The sequence below is a fragment of the Phalacrocorax aristotelis genome, chromosome 7 (genome assembly GCF_949628215.1).
Source record: "Phalacrocorax aristotelis chromosome 7, bGulAri2.1, whole genome shotgun sequence".
Lineage (NCBI taxonomy): Eukaryota > Metazoa > Chordata > Aves > Suliformes > Phalacrocoracidae > Phalacrocorax > Phalacrocorax aristotelis.
In genome coordinates this window covers 15,316,586-15,338,279 of record NC_134282.1, presented here as the reverse complement: position 1 = coordinate 15,338,279, position 21,694 = coordinate 15,316,586, and the positions used below count along the sequence as shown (strand labels likewise).

Genomic DNA, 21,694 nt, shown 5'->3' with positions numbered 1-21,694 from the left:
GATGGGCTTTGGAAGACAGTTTTGCACTCACATCTCAGGCTGAATGCCAAAAGTTTCTCTGAATATGAAGTGTATTTCAAAATTTTAACATTATAACATGTCCGTATGCATTAAAAGAGAAGTACCTCTTTTACAGCTACTAGCAGCAAAAAAACTGATGAAAATTCTTCTTCAAAATTATTCCAGAAAGATTAAGAAATCTCTCCCCCAGACCACAGAAACATTTATCAGGGCAGGGGGGAGGAGAATCTGTTCTTGACCCAAGATCTCCTTTGCCATCCTGTTAATGAGACCTCCTGGTCTACACCTGACTTGGCAGCACTGACCATGCAAAGTTGCATTCAATACATTACTTTCAATACATGTAATGTTTAATCTGGTATCAGAATTGCCAGCAGCCAAGGAAAGAAGTTCTAGGTATAGCTTAAGAGACCATACTCTAGAAAAAGCACAGTTAAATGGAGCTATGAAAATAGAAGGAAAAGTCTTATCAGCTATTACTACTTGAGCCTGCAGCTCCTGCCCATGCCAACTGCCAATGAGTTCCACACACAATACCTGAAAAGCTGAAACTAAAACATTGACTTCATTTAAAACATGCTGTACCAATAAATAAATAGACATGGACACAAGGCTCAGAAGACATAAGGATCAGAAAAAATAAAGATTAAAAAATATTTAGGAGCACATTCTTCTCAAACTGTATCCTATAAGATGCTGCATACTTTAAAAATCAATCACAAAAAAAGCAAACTTGAACAGAACATTTCAAACTTTCAAGAGCTGAAACCAAAGCTTCTGCCCACAGTGCCTTGGACTTAAGTCCCATTTTTACTTTCCAGTCTTCCTCCTTTACATAAGAGATCCTATTTCAGCATCTATAAAAATAATGTACTATTTCTTAAAATTACTCCACTGGCTGCTTTTTAAAAGATTGGCAGAACCTGCAGCCACCAAAAACTTTAAAATTACCATTTTAAAACAGACTTGCAATTACAAAAGCTAGGGGTTGATTTTAAAGGCTGTGAGAATGCCCTGCTAAAATCCACATTGTGCCATCTTGTCTCCAAACAGGCTGTTACCAGGATTCACCATCCCTCACTCTTTAGTATCTCCTCAGAGAAAACAGTTTCCAAAGGTCCTTTTTATGGATTCTTACTGTCTTCAAGAAACTTCTGAGCACCCATGCGCCTGCACTCAGCATTTTTGAATCTCTTCTGTGCACCACTGCTGCAGTGACAACTTCCACTTGGTATCCAGGACCACAGCCATGATTTGGAGTAGATGGGATTACACTACACCCTGGCCTCAGAGGGGTCCATAAGAACCGAGCTGCAGCACAGTGCTAGACACCTCTCATGCCACCTGGTGCGTCTGACACCACACACGAGACCCTGTCTTTGCCTGCCCCCAAAACATAAAAGCCATGACACTCAAAGATTACTTCAAAACTGAAATAGATCACTTCATAGCTGATATACAGCTTTGCCAATAGCCTGAGGGTATCACATTTTTATGACGGTAAAAACAAAGCTTAACACACTTTACTTCAACATACACTAGGATGAGCTTACGTGTGTTAATTTAAATATTTGTAATGCTTTCAGTATTATTTTAACACATTAATATTTATTGTATGTGTGTAGCCCAGACTACAAACATAAAAGATACTCTCCTTAAGAAGCCCCTTCAATCTGAGAAATGCACCTTACATGAATGGAAGTCATTGTGATTTACGGTTCTCCAGTCGCTTGCAGCTGAACCCTTAAATACAACTTATCCACATAATGTAAAAGAAATGTTTGGATACGACCTACAAGCTAAAAGATCTATGGAAGATCAAAAATCCTCCAGCTATATTTTGAAGGAAGTTAAGATTATAATTTGTACTACAAACAAAGCTTAACACTTTAGTCAACCAACCAAGCTCTAACAATAAGAATGACATAATGGTTTAATGAATACATGGAAATTTTACAAGTACACGAGCTAAATTTTAACAAAGCCCTCCACTCAATACCTATTTTATCACTTCCCATCTTGGGCTTTCTGTTATAATACAAGCTTTTGTTTCTGTGTTTAGGCTTAAGGAAGACCATTGTATCCAACAATCACCAAACCAAAATTGTATTTACATTTGTAGAGTGTATTCTTTGTAAAGTATACTTTTTGCAGGCTGCAATAGCAATTGCAATGTTTATAGTAGAATACATGCTACATTAAGGAAAGATAATTCTACATCTAACAATAAAATCAGTACTGCAATTCATAATGATAACAAGGTACTACATCCAATACTATTCTCAAGACTTACTTTCTAACTGGTCTTCAGATTGTTATTTTCAGACCACTTAGAAATTTGCTATTAATATAACATACACAAGTTGAAGGTATGTTAGAAGAGAACTTAGGAAAGCAGTCATTCTTATCAAGGACAACTAAGGACCCAGGACCACCTAACTTTCCTGGCGTCTCATTTACCTTACTTCAAGTAGCACCTATTTACACTAATGAAAATTTTCAACTGATAAACCAAGCATCAAAAGTCAAAATTGTCCAACGCTTACTCCCACAAAAATACAGTCCTTCCTTGTTTCCTTTCTAGATCTCTGGATCTCCTACCTGGCTGCCATGAAGGAAAGAAGGTCTGTTCCACAGTCAGGGAATCCAATAAAGCATAAATTTAATTTTAGATGCTTATTGTTTCTTTCCTCTCTTGGAAGAGCATACTGAACATTTGGGTTAGAATTCACAGACTTTGACAAAAGGGACAATGAAATGTTTTATTTATTCTTGGAAGAGAAAGTTAAATGGTTTCAAATACCTTGGGTAAGGCATGGCGCCATTACACCCAGCGTGAGTTTTCAATAGCGGAGCACTGAAGCTGTTTCCAAAAAGACATTCTGTTCTCACACAGGGCATGAACTTTACTCAGTCTTTCTACTTGATTAAATAACCAAGACTATTATGGTCAGATAATGAAGATGGCACAGGTGCCCCATCCCAGCACCGAGAGAACTGCAAATATTCTAGTGGCGGTTTGGGAGTCTGAAGACCCAGATCCAGCAACAATGGGTCTTTTCAAGGAAGCATTTCCCCTCAGGGGCTGTGCCAAGAGCCCAACCTTTCCTGCGTGGCTGCCGCCTTATTGTGCAATGTAGAGTATCTGCTTCCTGGGATATATTTGCTTTTGTAGTATGGATGCTCAGTAAAAGGAGGCAATGACTTTTTTTCCTCTTCCTCTAAATTCTTGGAAAATATTTTTGAGATTAACATAACATTTGAATCAAATTTCTGCTTGCCTACAAGGAGATCATCAAGCACAACCAGACTAATCACAAGAGATGAACTTTCCTCTGAAGTTTAGATATTTTACTTTTGTTTCCTCAAAAGCACATATAGATGGCACGTAGCTATGACTACAGCGTAGTTCAAGAATCAGTCATACACATCATAAGCACGCAATCTGCTATGGCATCCTTCTTTTCTTTCCCATCATAAATATGACTTAGTACCTTTCATTGCTTTCAGCTGAGCTTTCCAAGACAAAGCAGCAGTATTTCTTCACTCTTTCCTGAAGTCGTGCTGTAAAACTTAAATATTCCTAAAGTTCAACTACGTGACTGCTAAGTACACACATGCAGAGTATCTTCCAGATTAACAGAAATAGCACCAAATTGTGCTTACTTCTAAAAATGTATTCTGTAAGAAGAGCTACGTATGCAAATAGGTTAAACTTCAGCACTTAAACCTGGGTTTACTAACGTTTACTGAAAGTACAATTTTTTTGAACAGTCATAACAAATTGATACAAAGCCTTAAGTATGCAGCACATTCACTTTACTCAGATCAGAAACACTCTAAGGAGCTCTTGTGTGCAACCAACCCACCAATCAATAGAAACACTATGCATGACAGAAATTGCTAAAACTCTAAATATCATATAACATCACTAAAAATTAAAGTTAAAAGATTGTATCAAAGAATTTAATACAATTTAAGATGCCAAGCAGGACAATTTGCGTTGATCAAATTATAACTGAAATAAGTAACAGAAAAATCTGCACACAAGTTCTGTTCAGAGATTAGACTGCTGTAGAAGACTTTTCTTATGCACAGGAATTTGTACAGCCTGACAGCTTAGCTCCTGAAAATGATTAATTTGCTGTCAGAACTACCGTATGAGGTAAGATGAGAAAACCAAGGGGGAAAAGCTACACTCTATCTCCATGAACTGAAGTTCGACAAAGACAAGAAGAGAACAGATGTACAGGACTGTAACATTTAACGCAACTCCTCCATGCCTGTAATGTAAACTTTGGCCCACGTCCACCTAGCTACTATGTCCCAGTCGTTCAGAACAGTCCTACAAACCCAGAAGAGCTTTAGCAATTTAGTACAGTTATCCCTCAGAGAAGGGCTTCTACAATCTGTGAAATTAAATGAACTCACAGCAGCCTACTATAACACATTCCATCACTGCCTTAAATAGCTCGGTCTAAATGATACTTCACAGCACTTGTGTACCCCTTGGGAATGATTTCCACAGCATCAGCAGTGGGAGACATCATCTGTAGAATGGAAACAGACTCTGCAGAAATCTGACACGTGATCTCCCTTCAACTGCCGCAGTCTTCTCAGCACTGATGATGACAGCCAGTAACAGTTTTCACACTTGCTTCTTCCAGTAAGCAATGGCTTTTGGTTATCACCCCTTTTATAGTTAACTTTTATCCTGCTCACTTACCTAAAAGGAGAAATTCTCCTTTAACACATCATGTCTAGGGCAATATTTACATCCACATTTGAGCTGTGTTTTTTAGAAGTTTTTTTCTTTCCTAGCCTATAACCTTTTTTATAACAGTACTAAGAGTTGTAACTGTATCCATCTTCTCTGCCACAAGGAGAAAAGTTAGTTTTCTTAAAATTAAGACTGAAATGTTGTACTTTAAATGTATCAAGAAGCACTCTTTCCTCAAGCATTGACTTCGCTAACTGAAATATCACCACTGTCTATCTAAATATTCAGAAGTAGCCTCTTAGATACTTCTGGTCCAGATGCTCCACTCAGATTTCCCACACCTGCCTTGTTTTTTCATAAATATCAGGCAAAATCAGAGGTCAGCTTTCTGAAGCACTGTTAAGGACTGCCACAATCCTCCGCATATATTACATGTGTGAGGAGCTTTTACTCTATACCCTTTGAATGGAAGTAACCCATGAACAGAAAGCCTGGCTGAAGACGAATAGAGCAACAAAATAACAGTCCCTGAAAGGTCAGATCAAATGTGCATTTAGCCCAGCATCCTGAAGGGCAGCCATCAGGAAGCCATCACAGGGAAAGTCATATAATGATACTACCCAGTAGATTTTCTCCAGTCCCAGTGTGTTGCAGTTCAAGAGTTTCATCATCCAAATACCGTATCATCTTATTTAATACTAAGTGGATCTTTCTTAATGTTTTAAATTATTTTGGGGCACATTTTAAGCATGCCAACATCCTGCAGCAAAGAATTCCTGAGTTCACGGGGAAAAATTTTTTTCTTTCCTTATTTTGACCCTCCATCTGCTGGTTTCAGCTGAAGCCTCCTACTTGTATTTGAAGGAGCAGTGAAGTCATTCCTTATTTACTCCCTCCCTGCCACCTGCTTTTCTTTTATAAACTGTTTATCCCCTACCCTTCAGTTTTCTCCATACAGAAATGACTAACAGTTTCCCTTACAGAGGTCACGCCATACTTCTGATCATCCTTTCAGCACATTTCACAGTTCTGCTATATATCTTTCTTACAATGTCTCCTCCCCCATAAGAATAACACCCTAATGCTACCAAAAAAATCAGAAAACACCACACTACACAAATAGCTAATTAAGACTGGTTAAAAACCATTTTTCAAGAGCAGGACTGTCTGTCTTCCCTCATACATACTCAGTCTTTACAAGTAAGTGGAAGAGAAGTCACACATTCCTAGAAGCACCTGCTGGTTACATTAAGCGCTGATGTTAAAAAATAATAATCTATGGCATAGAAATATTAAATACCATCATGTTTATTACACAAAAATATATTCCATGTGGACATAGTTCTGGGCAACTGGCTCTAGGTGGCCCTGCTTGAGCAGGGGTACCGGACAAGATGACCTCCAGAGGACTCTTTCAACTTCAACCATCCTGCAAGTCTGCAATTCCACTTACCATAACCAGTATGTTTTCATACAAGAATGTCTGAACAATAGTAGCTCACAAGACGAGAGATTTAAAACAAACATTTGAATGACTTTTCATAAGTTATCATGGAATTAAACTTCCAACTATATAAGCACTAAATTCCTCATCCCTCATCCTCAAGTCCCAGATCCCTGAAATCTCTCTAGAACATGAGAAGTTCTCATCAGGACTATCCCCACATGCCATTTCTGACGAGCACAGGTCTTTCTGGATTTCTGGTTTACAGGATGAAGACAATGCTTCTGTTCCAGATGGTGCCACAGCATCCAAATCCCCAACCCTGTCTTACATTTTGAACCTCACAGTAAAGGGATCAAGGGCAGAGCACAGACTATATCTGAAAACACTTCAAACACAAAGCAAGCAATGTTTGTTTTTTTTTTACCCTGCTTTTCTACACAGAGGAAGAGGGGGTAGACATTCACAGTTTCCATAAAAGTGACCACAGGGCAGCTCTGTCAAAGCTGGCACCTCACCCTGAAGCTTCAACAGGATCATATGACTTAGGCATAAACTAAACCCCTTGTAGAGTCTCTGCAGAGTCCTCAAACTTATATGCTCCTTATAGAAACTACAGCAGAGGAGCCAGATCCAGATGCAGTAGACTTTATCCAGCAAACCAGTAATAATCCTAGCAAACAAGTAATTAATACAGTTAGAAATCCACACATGCAACTTTCTGACAGACATTAACTTAACTCCCATGTTACCTGCAAACCACCACAGTTGTAAAAAACACCTTCATTTATCAAGGTAGAACAAAATAACTTAGGAAAGACCTGACTGCAACACTATCACAACTTGCTGCATGAATATGCACCTTGGTTCCTCCTTGGCCACAGCACTCAGGAAATTCACAACCAACTACTTTTTCTGAATGAAAGCAAAACAATCAAAAGGTTTTGAAAAAGCCTGAAGCTCTGAACATTATTTCTATGGAATATTAAGAATGGAATCAGGCACAAGTTACTGTATTTATACTATCTTTGAAGTTGATGTTATAGGTATTTAGAGATGTGATGAGGCAGGCCAAGGCCCACTTGGAATGAAATCCGGCAATGCATGTCAAAGATAAGAAGGGCTGCTTTAAATACATCAGCAGTAAAAGGAAGACTGGGGACACAGTGGGCCCACTGCTGAACAAGGAAGGGGCCCTGGTGACACAGGATGCAGAGAAGGCGATGTTACCGAATGCCTTCTTTGCCTTGGCCTTTACTGCTAAGGCTGGCCCTCAGGCATCTCAACCCCAAGAGAGGAGAGGACAAATCTGGAGAAGGGAAGACTTACTGTTGGTTGAGAAGGATTGGGTCAGAGATCACCTATGCAAACTGGATCCTTGCAAATCCATGGGCCCCGAAGGGATGCACCCGCAAGTGCTGAGGGAGCTGGCGGATGTTCTTGCTGAGCCACTCTCCATCATCTTTGAAAGGTCATGGAGGACAGGAGAGGTGCCCGAGGACTGGAGGACAGCAAATGTCACTCCAATCTTCAAAAAGGGCAAGAAGGAAGACCTGGGGAACTATAGGCCAGTCAGCCTCACCACCATCCCCAGAAAGGTGATGGAGCAGTTCATCCTGGACATCATCTTCAGGCATGCAGAGGACAAGAAGGTTATCAGAAACAGTCAACATGGATTCACCAAGGGAAGATCATGCTTGACCAACCTGAAAGGCTTCTATGATGGCATGACTGGCTGGGTCGACAAAGGGAGAGCAGTAGATGTTGTCTATCTCGACTTCAGTAAGGCATTCGACACTGTCTCCCATAGCCTCCTCAGAGGCAAGCTAAGGGAGTGTGGGTTGGATGAGTGGACAGTGAGGTGGACAGAGAACTGGCTGAACAGCAGAACTCAGAGGTTTGTGATCGATGGAGCAGAGTTTGGATGGAGGCCTGTCACTAGTCGTGTTCCACAGGGGTCTGTGCTGGGTCCAGTCCTGATCAACATATTCATCAATGACCTGGACAAAGGGACAGAGCGCACCCTCAGCAATTTTGCTGATGATACCGAGCTGGGAGGAATGGCTGATACGCCAGAAGGCTGGGCTGCCACCCAGCGAGACCTGGACAGGCTGGAGAGCTGGGCCGAGGGGAACCTCATGAAATTCAACAAGAGCAAGTGCAAGGTCCTGCCCCTGGGGAGGAACAATCCCATGCACCAGTACAGGCTGGGGGCTGAGCTACTGGAAAGCGGCTCTGTTGACAAGGACCTGGGAGTGCTGGAGGACAGCAAGCTCACCACGAGCCAGCACCGTGCCCTTGGGGCCAAGAAGGCCAACAATATCCTGGGCTGCATTAAAAGGAATGTGGCCAGCAGGTCGAGAGACATTATCCTCCCCCTCTACTCTGCCCTAGTGAGGCCACATTTGGAGTGCTGTGTCCAGTTCTGGGCCCCCCAGTTTAAGAAGGATGTGGAACTGCTTGAGCTAGTCCAACGGAGAGCTACCAAGATGATCAGGGGACTGGAGCATCTCCCTTACGAGGAAAGGCTGAGAGACCTGGGTTTATTCAGCCTAGACAAGAGAAGTCTGAGAGGGGATTTCATAAATACCTATAAATATCTAAAGGGTAGGTGTCAGGATGATGGGACTAGGCTCTTTTTATTAGTGCCCAACGACAGAACAAGGGGCAATGGGCACAAGCTGGAACACAGGAAGTTCCACCTCAATATGAGAAAAAACTTCTTTACTTGAGAGTGACAGAGCAGTGGAAGAGGCTGTCCAGAGAGGTTGTGGAGTCTCCTTCCCTGGAGACATTAAAAACCTGACTGGATGCATTCCTGTGCCCCCTGCTCTGGGTGCCCCTGCTCAAGCAAGGGGGTTGGACAAGATGAACTCCAGAGGTGCCTTCCAACCCTACTGTTCTGTGATTCTGTATTAAGCCTATTTTCATAGCTGTATTTAATAGATACACTGCCACACTCTCAAAATTAAGAAATACTAACTTAGCTAAAATCAAAATTAGCATCTAAGGAATGAGGATGTTTCCTGATGGAGGAAAGCATAGATATAACACACACACACACTTCAGGAATCTAGCAAAGATAAGATGTCAGGAGACAGTGAACACCGAGCAGGTGACTCACCACAAAATACTGCCCCATGATCTTCACAAACTCAACTGCCTAGGTATAACTCGATGCTCACAATGTCAAAAATTACAGTCTGCAAGGAAAATGAGCTTTACAAAAGGTGAACTACTTCCAATTTAGCAGTAAGTCAATGGAAAGCATTTTCTCAGGATGCACACTAAAACACTCTCAACCTGATACAGCTTCTGTTGACAGTGGCTAATCAACCAGCACAACTACTGTCTGACTATAGTTCTCCTACCACATCCACCAATGTTACATATAACAAGCGTTGCCTGCCTTCAGCTGGACAGGCAATCGTGGCATTTAATATACCGTTGCTTCCCAGACATTCACACCATCAGAGGGTAACAGCAATCAGAAGAAACTGAGGCAATCTGTTTGTTCCACGTGCAAGATGCAGACTATGCAAATTCAAAACATTTTGCACTGAAATCTGCACAAGACATTCCTATGATCCATTCTACCACTGGCGTTCAGTGGACCAGCAATCTCTAGCAAAGAGACAGCAGCAATTTAACGCACCAGATAATCACTACTGAAATGACCACAGGCCAAGAACTGGTGTTACAAATGCTACTAGCAGTCCACTACCAGCTTGAGGCACAAAAATCCTTCATAATGTATGCTCAGAAAGCAATTAATGCCAGCAGTCTTGCTACTGACAAAAGCTGTCTCTCTGGGGAAGGGATGTTGCTGGATAAAGGAAAGGGTGGCCCAGGGAAGGGCACTACAGGGATACCTACGCTTGCTTGCTATATAGAATAAGCACTCTGTCAAGCTAACAAGATCGTGAGTTATTTTTCATTGTACTCTCCCCGTACAAAAGGCATACAATTTCTGTGGTGAAGCATTATGTGTGTTCCTAAATTTTTGCCTGTTTATTACTCTAATAAAGCTATTTCTGCTGGAACAGACACAGTCATAAGAAAATGCAATTTGTATTTCAAATAAAAATAAGATTTGTAGATGAACTAATGAAGCTTTGGAAGTCAGGAGCCCAAGTATGCATTCAACCAACAGAGACTGCACAAGAGGGGTTTTCCAAGTGCTTCTGTTCACTCAGACACATTACATCTGCCTCTGCTCCAGACGCATGCTCTTCACCATGGGTTGATCTCACCCAAGCCCTAGAAAACTGTCACAGCAGTACAACTGTACAACAAATAGGCAGCAGCTGTGTTTCATCCATACACTGCTGGCATTTAAAGCCTGGCTGTCCAAAATGGAGTCAAAACCATTACTTCTTTTCGCACCACAGGTCTTCAATATTGCCAGTATTAAGGCTCAGTGATTGACTCTAGTAATAAAACACAGCTATGCTGCAGGAAAGTAATATCAAGACCCTCTCTTGAAACACTAAATTTTTTTCTGGTCCTTGGCAAATGGACCAGCTGAAGGTAGGGTTAATCCAAAGAATGCACTCTGCAAGACTGCACATTTGACAGCCCTTTTATGTTCCTGTTTGAATTACCAGTTGGTCTGAAAGCAACTTTTTGTTGGCTTGTCAGATCTGGAGTACTGTTATAGTGACAGAAGAACCAGTTTTAGACAGCAGCACCCTCAGCCAAAGACTGCTCAAGCCAATGGAACAACCCTTTGAATTCACTGGGCTTTGGATCAAGCCTTCACAACTTAGTGACAATGGCAGATATGTTAAGATTCCTCCACTCCTCTAAGATAAAAACAGTTCCTCTGTCTTCCTTCTGCTCAGAGAAAGAATTCTCTAGCAATTCAACAATAAGGTTTTTCAGGAAATTTATCTGTACCCAAAAGTTATACAGTTAAATAAATCCTACTACAGGGTGAAGGTAAAGTCAAGCAGGTAACTCAACCTAACTGCCAACATACCCTACAATTACCACATCGGAAGCCAACCCTGATCTACATCACTGAAATTTCAGCTCCTACTATCTCCTACTGCATTAAACATCCTCCAGAAGATAAGCTCTTGCTATTGCTGACATTAAACATTGTGGCAGATCTTAAGGCCAGATTTCACAAAGGAAACTGTATATTTCTTCATTGATTTGGAGACATGGTATGACAGCAAAATGCACAGGATTCATTTAAATGTTTCCACACATCCCAGTAATCTTACAAATCACTGAAATAGAAGTAATAGTTGGATCCTTTATTTTGTCATGTAGTCTACTGCAGTCAAAAGCAATTTTAAGAGTGCATGAAAATAATAAGTAAAATAGCATGGCTAGACTTGCAGTTGGACTTCCCACTTTGAAATCCATCCATCCTCACTTAGGCTGCCTGTACTGGTAAATATCCCAAAGTACGTGTCCTTCAAAGAGACCTTCAAAGCCAAAATTGGACCTTTCTAAGTATGGATCAGAAGCATTAGGATTACCATCTAAAGTCTAAAGTAGTAATCTGAAGCTACTGAGACTACTAAAATTATTGAAAGTTCCCCAATGCTCTGCTACGCTGAAGTCACACACACCCACACCTTGCCATCCTGTAGTACCTCTACCACAGGTTTAGAACATCCCAACAGCACAAGAAAATTAGCTCCATTTGCAAGAGACAGCATCCCAAAAAGAGTAACATCCAGAACACCGTATGTTTCCAAACTGATATAAGCACCACGATCTAGCCATATGAACCTGTGCAAGGTCCAAACCCACGTGATATGCCCAAGCGATGGACAAAGAGAATCCTGTGTATTTCCCCCTCATTTGCCTAAACTTGACAGGCTAACACCAGAATCCTATAAAATGAGATGAAAGGGACATCAGAGAGTTTAGTCTATTCCACAACCTAACACAACTATACTTGTCTTTCTCAACACATGAACTTGCTCTTAATGGCCACCAATAAAAGACTTCTTAAAGTACCATTTTTGCTGTGAGAAAGTTAAAAGTTTATTTGGTGTTTTCCTTGATGAAACTTTAATCCCATTTCAACTGCCCATCACAGTCATTGAAAATAGCATTTCCTTTTTACAGATCTTAAACACTTAAAATATCTTACATTGCCCTTAACCTCCTCACCTCTTGCCAAAATAACTCAGATTTTCTTCCAACTTTATAAAGTTTTGTCCTTGGACTCTGATCATTTACATTTCTCTCCTCTGAACTCTTTGAATTCTGGCACCCAAAACAGATGCTGTCTGTGCACTGCAGAGTATACCAACAGCAAATAAAGCCAACAGATTTAAACTTTACATCTCTCAGACAATTCTCCCGTTTAACCATCCCAGTAAGATATTTGCCTTTTCTGCAAATAGCATGACGCTGACTCATGTTCAACTTGTGATCCAGTACACCCCCAGGTCCTTTTTCTAGTACCTAACCCGTTATTCCTCACCCTGCATTTGCACAGCTGACAATTCCTCCCTAAGTGCAGCACTCTGCCTTTGTCCCTATTGAATTTCATCCTATTTTTCAGGTTATTTTGATCTCTCATCATGTCCTCTAACACACAGTCCCTGAGAATTTAATAAGCACATTTAATCAGCCAGTTGACTGACACTTCCATTAAAGGCAACCACACCCAGGACAGAACCCTTCAACATAACCTCTCATTTCAACTCTAAATCAATAATTACTGTTCTCTGAATAGGATCATCTACCCAGTTTTGTATGTTTCCTAGACTACTTCCCCCAGATCATGTTTCCATTTACTTACGACGCCATTAAAATGTGGAAAACCTTACTAAACAAATAAATCGATCAATCAGGAGACAAGACCCCCCCTGCTTCTGCCATAGCCACAAAGCCTTCTGCTCTGCAGTAAAACAGCATTAGACTTTGGATGCAATTAGTCTTCCCACAAATCAGTTCATGCTGTTACTCTCATAGTTATCTTCCAAGCACTTGAAAACAGAATGTTTGCCTATTAATCTCAGCTGATGGAAAAAAATGAGAAGTGAACTGTTTCTGAGCTCACTTCCAGTATAACTCTCTGAAGACTCATCTTTTGCCAACCTTCTAGTACTTCTGATTATTTCTAGATAATATTTTTGCATTTTTTGAGCTGTTTTGAGAATCACACAGTGAAGCTAATCGGGGCCAGCTGACACAAGAACATCTAAGGGAAATACGCTCTAGTGTACAATACCACCTTATCACAAGTATTAATAAGATTAAGCACTTGCATGACACTACGTTAGACAGGACAAGAAAACAGGCACCGAGCACTTTAAATGTTCTACACCTTCTGGAGATACATACATTCTCCACTTGCTACCATTTCCAGTACCTGGAAGTGGACCTGCATCACTTCAGAGCAAGCAGCTAGACTCCACGGCCACAGAGATCCCCTTCCCAATCCCAATCCACGCACAGCGCTCCATCCAGATGGTGCTGAAGTCACGTGTTTTAGAAAAGGAGCAGCAACATACAGCACTTCAGATTTTTGTGTGGACCGCACCCATAACTCCTGAAGTGTAACTGCATATCACCCGTCTTTTTTTTAAGCCTGCCTTTCAGCTACCAAAGATTAAAGTTTACGGTCTTATTCCAATCAGGAATAAAGGTGTCAGACTTGAAGCTATAATACAACTACAGTTTACTACAAACTGAACTTTTGTTCTCTGCTAAGCAGATTATTTAACAAAGGAAGTAGCTTTTTTATGAATGAAAACTATTTTTAGCTCATTGTGTAGTGGTGAAAGGGAAACCCTTTAGCATTACCGTTATTTAAAAATTTTTTTTAAATGTCTAATTGGGAAATTAGGATTTTTGACCTAGGATTTGTTTTGTACAAACTCTACCATGCTAAACATAATCAGACCCAAGCACTAGTCAGAATGTCGGGTTTTTTGCGCCACTGGAAGAACAAAAAGACTACTAATTTGCACAACACCATGCCTATAGATCCAATGCAGGCTTGGCCATACTAGACTCCATGCTGTGGAGACCAGTAATCCCCGCCCAAAAAAGCAGACACTTACACACACACACACTCAGTTCTCCAACGCAAGCCTTTGAGACTCATCTTTTGAATGGCTTAATGTACACTGCAGAAGCATACATTTTCACATTACCCTGATACTGTTTGGGCAGTGAGAAGATGAAATCTAAGGGAGCCCTTTTTTCTAATTTCCAAAACTCAGAATTTTAGAAGAATTAACTAAAGGACACTAAAGGAATGAAACCTCTTGCCTCCATGGCAGCTACCATCAAGTTCATACCAGACAGGCATTTAACAAGGACAGTGTTAGAACAGTTCTGCCTGGCCTGCTCTTAAAGATGCTTAAGTGTACCACTCAACTCAGGCATTCTTGACACCAGAAGTAATAATTCCTACAACAGACCTTGGACAAGCTAAGTCAAAGTAATCCACTGTTGGTATTTTACAGGAATAAAACAAACAGCATCTGAAGATTGCTAGAAAAAGGAACAGCAGTGCAATGGTCAAGATGCTTCATGAAAACCTGGCCTTTCCACATCAGCCCCCAGTTCTAGTACAGATTCCCTCTATGACCTGGGCAACCCACTTGGACCTGGCTGTAACAATAAAACGATAATTTTACTCCCACAGAATAAATGGAATTTCTGTCTATACCACTGAAAATCTGTGTCTTGTTGACTGTTTTATATGCCACACAGAAGACAGTGAGGATACTACATCCTCGAGGCAAATGAGAAAAATTCACCTGAGGGCTCCATGTCAATACAGACTTTTTTATTTCTTTTTTAAAATAATTTATTAGGACCACAGCAAAACCGCTTGTCTCATGCACCATGCCTGTCACATGGCACGCTAGCAGACGAGGACTGAATCACAAAGTTTCTCAATCGTACTCATGATTGAGCCATCATGATGCAACTTCCCACTCCGCTAGGCAGCCCCCACCCTCCCCCACCAGGCACCGTGCACTGCCCGACCAGCAGCTCGGACACTTCCGCCCTCACTCCTCAGCTTAGGGATGAATTAGCGCCCACCCAAGGCATCAAGCCCTCCCTAGAGGAGAAAGGGATGAATGAAAAAGAAATACAGGAAGAGACACTTGACTCTAGAAGACAACTAACAAAAAAATTAAAGGGTGGGAGCATAATGAGCTCGAAGTCCAGAGAGCACCACTGGGAGACACTAAGCGGGGCACGCAGAGCAGCACCGCTGCTCCTGGGAGGCATTCAGCAAGGCGGCAGCTGCTGTCCAGCAGCAATGCTGGAGACAGAGCCTGCAGAATCGCTCAGATCCCTTTCACTGCTTTCTCCTCCTTGCAGCATGGACAGTCAGCTTTGGCCAAAACCAAAGTTAGCAAGATCACCCCTCTCACCCATTTTCAGAAGCACTTCAAAAGCTGAATGCTTTGGAGCACATCAGTTTTTCCTAGCTGACCTAGGCGCTCACGCTGGAACATTGCATGCTGCCAGAAACCAGCGTTCTTCCTCACAGGTGACTGCACCAACAATACACATCTTTATTTCCCCAAGCCATCTTAACAATACACTTCGTATTAGTCAGGAGAGTTAAGTCAGCACCAACAGATTTCTAAGCCAATTATTCAGTTCAAAGGCTACACAGTACACCATCTTTAAACTTTATGTAAAGTTACATTTGTAACTAGCCAGCAAGAAAAAGCAGCTTTCAAAACTAGCAGCAGGTGGCCCTTACTGTCACGCTACCCACCCAAATGTCTCCTCAGGGTACATGCAGCCCACATCTACCGCTGTCACCGGTGACACTGCGACGCGGACACTATGTCTGTGAGGGCCTGACTTACACCACAGGGTACATCTAGATGATGCCAAAAAAGCTGTTTCTCCACAACTTCAAGAGAATCAATACAAGAGATAACACAGTGCGGTGCAAAAGTCAGCTTTACTTCAATAAAAGGTAAAAGTAGCAATATTTTCAGTTATGATGGAACTGATGGCAGAAAAACATAGCTAACCTGTCTGAAGAGTCAGTGTGTGGACAAATCTCAGACACACAACGGCTGAGTCACCTACAATAAAAAAAATACAGTCAGAAGAACAAATAGGTGTAATGAAACTTAATCTTAACGGCCCTAGCTAAGAAAACACCATACAGTATGCCAGCACATATAGCGAATAAAACACGTTAACAAATTCTAGAACTGAAACAAAATTCTCAGCAAGCTCAGATGAAGAGGAAGCAGCCTGTTGGCGCGGCCGGACAACTGCCGGCGCTCACGTTCGAGCAGCTCAGAGTCAGCAATCTCCCGCTGCTGGAAGCTGCACTACCTCAGCGGAGGGAGACGGTGTCGCCCGTCCCTCCAACTGCAGCACCTGCAGGGACGCACCGACCCGGCCGGCAAGCCGGAGCACCGCTGGCAGCCGCAGGCTTTTAGAGCAAATACTGCGGACACCCAAATTCTTCCTCATCACCTTAAGCACCAAGGCAGGTTTTAAAACTGCCTTGTCAATTCCGTTTCAGCTCTCAGCTGGCAGTCGCTTGCCCCTGCACAAGCAGGCCCCCTCCCTGGGAGGCGGCGGCTGTCAGAGGCGCCTGCAGCGTGCCACCGCCATGGCCAGCTCGGCGGGCCGAGGGGCGCCCCGCAGCCCCTGCCGCCGGCGGCGTAACGCCCGCACTCATCCGCTGAAAACGGACGAGGCGCCCTGAGCCCTTTTCTTGCACTTTGCCGGGAAAGTTTCATCCTCGGGACGCGGCCACGGACGCTCCCCGCCGAGCTCTGCCCAAGCGGCTGGGGTTCGGGGGTCCGTGCCCGGTGAGCAGGGCCGGGCTGCGGGCAGGGCAGGGTTGGGACTCCGGCCCGACTGCCGGCGGTGCCCCAGCGGGCCCGGGGCTGCTAGACCCGGCCGGGCGGCGGGAAGGGACGGGCGGGCCGCCGGGCCGGTGCCCCACGTGTCGGCAGACCGGCGGCCGGGGAATCCCGGGCGGCCGCTCCCGCTCCGCCCCGGGCGGCCCCAGCCGCGGGACCGGCTGCGAGGGCGCCGGGGGCCGCTATTGCAGGGGTGGGGGGGACGGGCGGAGGCCCCGCCACGACCCCCGCGCCTGGGAGGGCCGGGCCGCTGCGAGCAGCCGGAGCGGCTGCAGGGCGATGCTGGCGGCCCCACCGAGCCCAGGCGCGGGGCTACGGCTGCCGATGGAGGCCCGGCCCGGTGCGGCCCGGCACAGTCCGCGGCCCTCCCTCACCTGCCGGCCGCGCCGCGCCGCCCCGCGGCCCCACTCACCGGTGGCGCCCCCAGCCGAGCCCCATGCCGGCGGGGCGGGCGCGGGACCCGAGCGGGCGCGGGACCGGCTCTCCCCCGCCCCCCCCCCGCCAGCCCGGCGGCGCGACCGCGGCTGCCTCGTGCGCGGCGCGACCGGCTCCGCCGCCAACCGGCTCCACGCGCCGGCCGCGCTGGGCGGGGGCAGGGAGGGGCGCGGAAGTGACGCCACCCCCACACCACCCCGGTCACGCGCCGGAAGAGCGGGTGCCGCGGCTCCAGGGCTGGGCGGGGCCGGAGGAGGGGCGGGGCCTCGCCCGGGGAGGGGGCGGGGTTTGGGCAGGGGCGGGGCAGGGGAGACGCACGGGGGGTGGGGGCAAGGGGGGGTCTTGGAGGGGGGAGCATGGTTACGGGGGGTCACGGCCATGGGGGGACGTGGCTGTAGGGGGCATGGCTGTGGGGACATGGCTATGGGGGAGACGGCTGTGGGGGCACATAGCTATGGAGGCCATGGCTATGGGGGGCCATGGCTGTGGGGGACATGGCTGTGGGAGGCATGGCTGTGGGAGCTCTGTGGGGCAGGACAGTGGGGCTGTGGGGCAGTGGGGCCCAGGGAAGCACTTTCCCCTCCGGGAGCAGGGGTGGAGCTCTCCGGAGACCCCCAGACATGGGGCAGCGCCGGAGTCTTTGTCTTGGCCAGGGTTGGCAGTGGGCAGTGGGCTGCAAGGCCTCACACCAGCGTGGGAGCGGAGGCTCGTGGGGGTCCCTCAGGCCACGGTGCTGGTTGTGGGGCATCCTGCAGGGGCTGGGGAGCTGGACATTGCCCCTCAAAGCTGCAGGGCAGACATCCCCATGGAGCCGGGGGCCAGCTCCTCAAGTGACCGTCCTGGGATCCCCCAGTCCTCAGTCGCCGTGGGATGGGGAGCAGCGCTGCAGGCATGGGACCCCGCTGCTGGGCCAAGCGCTTTAAAGCCTCTGTGGGAGGAACCGACCCCATCCAGCACAGGCGTTCATGCATCGTGGGCTTGGCAGTCAACCCCAGCACCCACAGGAGCGGGCCACTATATAACTTTGTACAACCACTCCGTATGTTACACAGTGGCGACGGAGGGTGGAGAACAGCTCATGGAAACCTCCCTGTAAGAGGTGAGCGTCCCTCAGCACACCCTGGGATGTCCCAGCAGAGGCACCACCCGCCGAGGGGCTCCCTCACAGACCCCAGGCTAGGGCTGGGACACAATCCAGGCCCCCCTGTTTAAAAAAACCAGCAGGAGGGTCAGCTCCTCTTCCCCTCAATCTGACAGGAGTGACAAGGGATTTGCACACGCCACTGTCAGATACAACCTGCCTTTAATAACCCATCTCTACTTATGTGAAATACCTTTGCTGCCAGCTAATGATACGCTTATCTGGAAATGTAATGGTGTCCAAGGAACATGCCCAGTGCTCAGCTGCCCGTATCTTCCTCATCAGCAGCCTTCTCCCGTGTCACTGCTCTCCATGGCGTGCTCAGCTGGGACTTGTGCGCGCTGTGCTCTCAGTGACTAGAAGCCGGTGTTTAATTTTATAAAATTTGCATTGCTCAGAAACGCCCAGCCAAGAGAGCCAGCTAGGGCAGCATGCCTGACGGCCCACTCCGTCCCTGTCCCACTGACTTATGCATCTCTCCAGACACATTATCAGGAATTATTTTTACTGCTTCCAGGTAACACATAAAGGTAATCAATAGTGTAAAGGCAAGAAGGGACACCTGCGTGACTTCACTAAACATACCCTCAGGTGGATGGCGGGTTAAGTTTTCAGATGCATCAGTTAAAGATTTTGAAGAACGCTGTAAACCATTTAGGGGGTCTGTAAACCACAACACTGTCTATATTTACTTTCACATAGTACTATTTTTTTTCCAGTAGTTCTCCTCCGTTGCAGATTAAGGCGGCCGTTGACCGTTATATCTCATCACATGCAACCCCAGCAGTGACTGAACAGGGGCTACATCCACCTGGCAGAGCACCCCATTGTGCCAGCAGCACTCTCGGCTTCCCACACCAGCTTCAATGACCCCCCAGCTCTGAGGTAAGTCAGCCCAGCACAGGGATCCATCAGGAAGCTCTGCCAATAATAAAAAGAAAAGAAAAGGCATCATTTTCAGTTGGACCAGTGAGTTGAACTGATTCACCAGGCAGACACATGACTACTATTTAGGAGCATGAGAGGAAAAGGAGAAACAAACCTGCCCCTTCTGGCAGCCACCCATGGATTAGGCATAATACTGAGCTGCTCTGGCTCAAATCAGAGTGGTTGCCTTCTTCTACTCAAAAAAAAAAAAAGTAAACCAATCTATTTTCTGTTAACGTGTTAACTCTAGTACTATTGTAGTTTAATTTTGCGTTCACTGCATGCTTTGTTGCCCTCCTCACCGATTTTGCCAAAGGTTGGTGTCAGCCTAGCCAAGCTTCCGTTCCTGCTTACCTGGGACACATCAGTTACTGGTTTTTATACGTTGACTCAACAGTTTCTTCCCCTGAATCTCTGGAAATTCAGTGATGCAGTATTTGCTGAGAAATCAGTACTAAGGGTTTGGTGACTGGTGATCTTCTCAGGCATTTTTTAAAAAACTTTTGCCTGCAAGCTTTAAAGGCGGGTATTAACCAGAGATTTTCATTCACTCCGGTTGCACGTGGAAGACAAAAAGACAAAGACAAAACCCCCCCATTAAAAAATGTCCCCATAAAAAATGGGGACATCGTTCTGTCCACTTTCCAAACAAAGACAATAAAAATTACTGAGTAGTTTCAGCTTTTTTTTTTTTCACTGAATTGTTATTGTCTTTGTCTAACATCCAGCCGACATCACTGCTGGGATTTTCTTTATACCTCAAGGAAACACCACTGGGTCGTGATCAATTGTATTGGCCATATATATTTTTTCACTGAATATCCCTAATTCATTACTCCTGTTTCGAAACTGTTGATCTAACCCATTGCTATCAGCTTGCCAAATTTCCACCCATATACAATTCTTTATTGTTGCCTATACCTCCCCTTTTGAGCAGGATGTTTTGTTTCATTTTAAAATCAGAAAAGCCTCCTTTTGTGACGCTGAAATTGCGAGCAATAACACATGGATGAAGAACTCCCCCAATTTCCATTCAGATCGCACTGAAGTATTTCCTCAGGCTCGCTTTTGCTCATAACTGCTTTTAGCCTTGCAAGCTTGGCAGCAGTGTCCCCAGTAGACTCATTCAAAGGCAGGGAGATTGAAATGGGTACCATTCCACCTGGGTATTGATGGAAAGAGAAAAACAGAGGCAAACCTCATAAGTAGAAATAGCAGACATCCCTACAGACCCAGAAACATGACTATGATGAGGGGAAGCCAAAGAGGAGATTTCTTTGGATTAAGCATTGACTGGTGAAGGGAGTCTACCATGTGACTTACAGTAAAAATATTATTACGTTATTAGTGCTATTAAACAGAAGTTCTTATTCTGTCGTTCCCTATTAGTAGCAAAAATAGAAAGATTTGCTTTGATACATACATTTCTGTGTTCTTCGTCAAAATTCCTTCAGTCATTTTTCAATTAAAGGTTAATTTCTCGTCACATTTTTCAACCCATTGCATACTCTACTGTATTATCTTTACCCCCATTAAAAGGTTTCCCTTAACACCTAATTGCTTTTCTTTTTCAGTCTCTGGCAAACCTGAACTTGTTTATTGCTTCACAAACCTCAAACCATGCCTGCTTTTATTAATTCAGAGATTAATTTTGTGGTTGGCACGTTCCCTCCACCCATCACCTTAAGCTGTTTCTCAGCTGCTTTCCAGGCGTTCACGCTGGTTTGAACCACTGGAAGTGCTTGGCAAGCACTGCTCCCCTGCAGCACTGCTGGCTGCAGCTTCTCTAGGGAAAAGAAGGGTCACAGGGCATCCTGAGTTATGACCTACATAGAAATCATGGTGTTTGGTGCCTTCAAAATATCAGGTGTTCAGCCTGGTAGGAATAAGAATAAGAAAAAATTACAAGGCAAATAACAGTTTTTCCTCTGTTCAGTTCACCTTAGTGAGGCTGGTTGACAGGAAGAAGTGAGCCAGAGCACACAGTCCCGCACTGTCACCGCTTCTGGAAATGTTACGGCTGGTCACAGCTAGTGTAATTCCTCAAGACTTTGCTCAGTAAGGTGGGAGCAGGCAAGCAGCATGGGGCTTGAGGAAGGAGGAGCTGTAACAGCCTGCTTAGGTCACTCCCAGCAGCCTTTCTTAATGGGCTTCCCGTGACTGTT

General features: G+C 44.9%; 1 protein-coding gene across 3 annotated transcripts in view; it reads right to left on the bottom strand.

The window, feature by feature from the left end:
- ATP13A3 (ATPase 13A3) overlaps nt 1-17,566 on the bottom strand; it is a 60,829-nt gene extending 43,263 nt beyond the window's left edge. Inside the window, exons 1-2 of one of the 3 annotated variants that reach the window (XM_075098930.1) lie at nt 17,439-17,566; nt 16,175-16,228 (exon numbers count right to left, since the gene is read on the bottom strand). The gene's annotated coding sequence lies outside the window, so the exon portion shown is untranslated. The other 2 variants (XM_075098931.1, XM_075098932.1) reach the window with 2 other exon arrangements.
- Nucleotides 17,567-21,694: the final 4,128 nt, after the last annotated feature.